This window comes from Planococcus citri, chromosome 2 (genome assembly GCF_950023065.1).
Source record: "Planococcus citri chromosome 2, ihPlaCitr1.1, whole genome shotgun sequence".
NCBI classification, from domain to species: domain Eukaryota; kingdom Metazoa; phylum Arthropoda; class Insecta; order Hemiptera; family Pseudococcidae; genus Planococcus; species Planococcus citri.
The window spans coordinates 64,408,124-64,414,677 of NC_088678.1; positions in this window are offsets into that span (position 1 = coordinate 64,408,124).

Here is a 6,554-nt window from a genome sequence, read left to right on the forward strand (position 1 = left end):
TTCGAGTATTGATTTGTTAGCTGTAGAAAATTACGTTATTTGATGAATGGTAAGTAGTGCTCATTGATATGGTTCTTGAAGAGCGAATCCTTTTTTTTAGATGGTTCAGTAGCCTCTTAAAGTAATTCGATTTTAATCACCCTAAAGAACGGTTCTATATTTTTTAACCTTTTTAATGTAGAATAATTCAAAGGAAAATAATTGAATCTGATCAGATTAGACCTGTTCAGACTTGATCCGAGGATTCCCTTGGCCCAATATGATCTGACCAGATCTAATGAAAAAATTTTTGAATAGATTACATCTGCTCAGATCCAATATGAAAATTGGATCAGAGATTCCCTCATTTCTTTCAATTCAGTTTTGATCTGACCTGATTTGATCAGATAAAGGTTTTGATCTGATTAGATTGTTCAAACTTGATCAGATAATTTTTTTCCCATGGGACTGAAATTGCTGATCAGCGAAATTCATTTCTGCTGAATCACAAGTGAAAATATAGGTATCTCAAATTTTTAAAAAATTTTAAAATCGTCAATTTTTGCAACAAATCACTGAACTCTTTGCCTAACCTCCCCAAGTCGACCCTGCAAATTCCGATTCAGATCCTCCAGTAAAATTTGACTTTTCTCCAGCGATTTCAAATTGCTCCAGAGAGCGTTGTAATCAACTCTGACAGCTGAACATTTAATCCTAGTTATCATAAGTTTGACAATCCGAATCGATTAGGGCTATTGAATCACAAATTCGAGATGACGAATTGAAAAGTCTATTTTTTTTTTTTTTTACAAGTAGAAAAATCTGAAATTTTGAAAAAATTCTAAAGAAGTCAATTTTTGCAATAAATTACTCAAAACGTCATCTACTCCCTGAAATGGACACTCCAATTCGATAGTCAGCATTTTCGGGTCGAACTGGAGCCTCCAGCAAACCTGGACTTTTCTCTTTAATTTACAAATTGCTTCAGAAGGCGAATCAATCGTACTTTTACAGCTGAAAATGTAATCCTGTCATATGTTTGAAACAGTGCCGCTAAAAGCCAAATGTGGGCAGGAGCAAAAAAAGAGTACCTGCCTCTTGAAAATGTTCTCTCTCCCCCCTCCCCCCCCCCTCTAAAGCAAGTAGGTATGTACTAAGTTTTTTTTTTCAAAAATTGAATTCGAAAATTAAGTAACTTGTTTACAAAACAGAATTGAAAATTTTTCGACAATTTCTTCTCCATGAAAAAGCCCTCCCTCCCAAAAAAAATGATAATCTCGTTTTCAAAAAATAAATTATTGATGAAATTTCTTCATGAAAAGTTTTTTCAAAAAGAAGTTTTCTTAAAATGAAAAATTTCACCGAAATGGAAGCTAAACTTTATTTTGGTTTTTAAAGAGAGTAGGTTAGGTAGGTAGAAATGGTACATGCAAAATTATTTTACGAAAGAAAGAGAACATGCCAATTTCATTTTCAAAAGAAAATTCTACCTTTATTTTTTTTTAAAAAACTTTATTTTTGAAAGTTTGGGTCAAAAACAAAGTTTGTTTCGCGATAAACAATTTTTGGAGAGAGCTTTTTTTTCTTATTGAGATTTTTTTCGAAATTTTTTTTCAAAAGAGCCTTTTTTTGAAAGCACTTTACGTTTGATAATTTTTGTTTATGGAAGTTTTTGGTTTTTCTTCAAAAATTAATGATTGTGTGGATTTTTTGTTCAAAAATTCAGTTTTTACTTATTCTTTCTAGAATGACGGTTGCATTTTCTCTCCATAAAAATAAAATTGCAAGAGCTCTTTTCAAAAACAAAGTAAAGTTTAATTTTCATTTTCTGTTCAAAAATGAAGTTTTCATTCTATTTTCAAAAATGGCGATTGCATTTTCTCTTCCAAAAATTAAATTCACCAATTAGGAAAAAAAAACGTGAGCTCGGGACTGATTGGCTCACTTGCCTCCTTCCCCCTTGTCCGTGGCTCTGATTCGAAACTTCGAATCGATTAAAGTGGTTGAATCGCAAATCCGAGGTGCCGAGTTAAAAACTGTCTACAAGTCGAAAAATTTCCAAAAAATCCAAAATCGTTAATTTTGCAACAAATTCCTCAAAACGTCATCTAATATCTACCTTCTATAATTACCCCCCCCCCCATTGCTCCATTTTCAAACTGATGTGGAGCCTTCAGTAAAACTTTACTTTTTGCTAGCAATTCAAATCCCTCACCTTGTTGCCCCAGAAATGATTTTTTTTTTTTTTTTTTAAAAAAAAAGGGTTTATTTTGAATAATATTTACATCTTATAATTACTTATCCCTGCGGTGAGGGGGCGGGGCCTAAGCCCCGCCCCTTCCGCAGAGATAATACCAGTACAATCTTAAGTTTAAGGGGAGGGTGATGTATATTCTAATACTAAATTACAAACTTAATACTAAAATTTAGCTATAAAGACTATGTACAACTTAAACTAAGCCAAGATTAGGAGTGTTTCAATTTTGCTTAAAACTAGGAGGGGAAGGGGACGGTTCGGCCACCCAGTGGTCCTGGAGCCGCAGTGAGTGGGGGGCCCCAGTTTTGGTTGGGACTGCTGACCCACCCCCCCAGCACCAGGCCAAAGGCCCGGAGCTCCTAGGCAGTATCCCAGAATCGCTCCCACCACTTCGGGGTTGAGGGAGTGGTCACCCTAGGATGTAGCCCATTCCCCCCTTCCGCGGATTTGGAGCGACCCCCGACCCGTCTCCCATTTTGGGGTAGGCCTAGGAGGTCTCCGGGCACCACTGTACCCTTAACTACCTCAGAAAGAGATCTCCTAGAGTAGGATTGTCCAAAAGGATATTATTTCTGATGTGTGAAAGTGGGAACACTCGGTCCTACCTTACATAGTGGATAACGTTGGAGTAGTTTTGAATGCTGAGAATGGACACATACCATAGGTTTCTTCCATCCTTCAGCTTAGGGTAGTGCTACAATAATATACATACATTGTACTATATAGATTAAATTAAATTAAATAAGATATATTTGGGGAGAATATTTACTTTATTACATTGTTATATAATCTATTTACAAGTGCTATCAATTCGTTTTAGAGCGGGTGTTAGGGGAGGTCCAGTTACATACCTTGATATTGATAGGTATCTCCCTGAACTCTCTTACGATGATTGGCCATACCTGGCCCCAGTCAAGCTGGTCCAGCCCACATCCAATCCGTGGGATAGCGAGTTTTTTTATTTTTCTTCTGGTACATTCCCTGGCAAGATTTTGGATGCCAAGGGAGAAGTCCTTATATGTTGGTTTGTCGTAGTAATGGATTTTTGTGACGACACAGAATATTATATAATGTCCCTGGCTCACTGTTCCTTCGACTTTCCGCTTTAGAGTTGCCACTTCCCCCACATTGTGTGGTTGGGTCAGTAGCATCTCTCTGCCTCCAAAGTGGCGGACAAAGTCCCTCGCTATCCCAGCGGACATTCTGAGGTCTTGGCTGACACAGTGTGCCAGTGCAAAGGAGGGTCCCTGAAGAAATATGTCTTCATTGGCTTCCTCCAGTGTGAGTAGGCCGTTGGACTCAACTGCTGTTAAAGCCATATTTCCCAAGCTTCTTCTCCTCATTGCTTCTGCAGCAGAGGCGATGAGTCTGGTCTCGACATCACGAGGTGTTGGTTCGTGCATGTCAAGATATTGTTCGTATGGGAGAAGATCCCCCACACTAGCAGCACTGACTGGGGCGTAGAAGCGCTCTTGGATTCCACGAAGCACCAGGTATTGCATAGCAGGTATGTAGACATGGTCACTGAATATCAGGGAGTATGGATGATCCAGGCCTCCTTGAGTGAGCAACTGTCTCTGGGCTGTTGAGATTATCCTCCTGGGTTCAGCCTCCTTTGAGGCCTCTTCCCAGTGCTGGTATGCCACAGAAGTGGAGAGCTCAGTGCTACTCTTTCTGGGAGTTGGGGGGAAGGTGGTCCTTAGGAATATTATTCGTCGGTTTACATCCTCCAAGATGTGTCGGTTTACATATGGTCCCATTGGTGTGTAGTTTGATGGAGGTTTTTTGATGCCCAGCTTCCCACCAATGGAGAAAGTTGAATGATCTTGTTTTGGTGTTTCCTCAGCTACAGAGCCTGGAGTCACCCCTCCATGCATGAACTGTATTCTGTTTTTGTGACTCTCAAAGGCGTCTGCTACCTGCTTAGCTTTCAGCGATGTTTTGTTCAAGTTGATTGGTGGATACACCTTGCTGATAGGTACCTGGATCAGATTTGGAGAGCACTGGACCTCAAAGCTACTTGTGTAGTCCATTCTATGTTGGTGAGCTGTTGGTGTGAGGGTTAACGGTGAGAAGTTGCAGGGTTGAAAGCCTGGGCTGTTCCAACCATTGTACACTGGTATTGATGTGCTGTGCCCCTCAACTGGACTGGAGTGTACAACAGGAATATTATATCTCCCTGTTCCCAGTGTTGTGCTAATGTTGTGTGCAGGGGGGCTTTTACAGTTTCGGATGACACGGCCATGTTGGGCAGTAGTTGTTGATGTTGTTGTAGTTGTGTTGGCAGGAGAATACAGTACATTGTGCTCAGGGTGTGGCATTGCTGTAGTATGTTGGAAAAGGGAGTTGGATACCATGATTCTCTTCCTAGGGGATGAGGTTGGTGAAGAAAGTGGGCCAAGTATGTGGTCTGTTTGCTGCAGGATTGGGTTGATAGGTTGCACCATTGGACTGAATTTGGGTAGGTTAATTGCTGTGAAGTTTCTCCTTGCAGCTAGCCATTCGTTTTCGAACCCTGGTGAATGATGCTGGTCACCTCCTTGTGAGGCCTCCGAACTAATACAGGATTCAGTTGAATGTTGTGTGACTGGGCTGCTGCAGACCTCTTGGTTCCTCTTGAGTAGCTCGCTAGCTATCAGCACTGTTCTAGGCACAAGCTTCAGTGCTGATGGTGAGTAGGTAGGTAAGCTTGTTACTCCGTTGTTTTTGTTGGTGGTTTCTGGTACTTGTGTTAGTTGTGTTTGGAGTATAGAGACTGGTGATGGTGACTGCAGGTGCATTGGTATTGGTGTGCTGGTGATACTGGTAGTAGGAGGTAGTTCTTGGAGACTATATAGTGTGGTTAAAGGTGATGGATCATCCACATCTGACGTTCCCTCAGTATCTGTGGTAGATTTGTCAGCTATAACTTTAATGGAGTCCCGGATGTGAAAGAGTTCTTTGATGAGTTGATTCAGATTTTGTAAGTTGGTGGGAGTGACATCAAGCATTTCTACTGCCCCAGAAATGATAGGGTAATGCCTTTTTGATTGATCCAGTAAAAATTTGCCCAAGAGTAGTCGACTTTGGGGGGATAGAAGAAGTTTTGACAGAATCAACGATATGTACGTAGGTAGATGATGGTTTTTTTTAGAGTTTTCGACTTTTAAAAAAATACTTTTTTTCAACATCGTCATTTTGGATTTACGATTCACCCACTTTAATCGATTCAAAGTTTCAAACTTATTATAATTTATAAGTAACGGAATTAAATTTTCATCTACTCACCGAAGTTGATTCCAACGACTTCCAGAGCAATTTGAAGTAACTGGAAAAAAGTCAACTTTTGTTGGTTAAGTTACAGATTGGCTGGAAAATGTTAGTTGTAGTCGATTTGGATGATCAACTTTAGTAAGTAGACAAAATTTTGAGTAATTTATTCCAAAAATTGGCAATTTTGAAACTTTTTTAAAATTTGAGATTTTTTAAGTTGGGTGTAAAAAAATATAGGTAGGTAGGTAGGGTAACTACACTTTTTAACTCTTAGCCTGGGGTTTACGATTCACCAGCTTTATTCAATTCGGAATGCCGAATTTATGATAGGATTAATTTTTCAGCTAGGTACCTACCTAAGTTGATTACAATGTGTTCTGGAGCGGTTTCAAATCACAGGAGAAAAGTCGTATTTTGCTGGAGGCTCCAGATCGGCTGGAAAATGGTGGCAATTGATTCGGGAGGTCGACTTTAGTACTTTAGTACCTACATAAACCGAGTTTCAGATTTTTATCTCTATATTTGCTCTTTTTGTGGAACATTAATACTTACATTACTTACCAATAGGCTATACTTCCACCACTTTCAAAAATTAGACAAAACTCGAAAAATCAACTTCTGCTGCTGAAAATTTGGTTCTAAGATCAGGGACATGCTCTTTTAGTGTGTCAAATTTCAACTCCATCGGAGTTGGCGAGTTGATAAAGGTTCCTTTGTTGGTAATGTAACACTAAGTTGGATCGTGAAAAAAATAATGTTGGAGGATTTAGACCAAATTCAGTAGAGGCCATTCATTTTGAGTTGAAAGGTACTCAGAAATAATTTTAGCTTCGAAGGTGTCCTTAGAGGGGGAAATTGACCCTCAAAGATCAGGAATTTTCGAAAAAACTACGATTTTTTCGAAAAAGTCCTTTCTTTGAGGGCTTATATCTCCCCTCTAGAAGCACCTCCAGAGCTTCAATGTTTTTTTTTTTTTTTTTTTTGAACAACCTTCAGCTCAAAAATGAAGATCTCCACTAAATTTGGTTTAATCCCTCCAACATTTCTTTTACTTGATCCACACTAA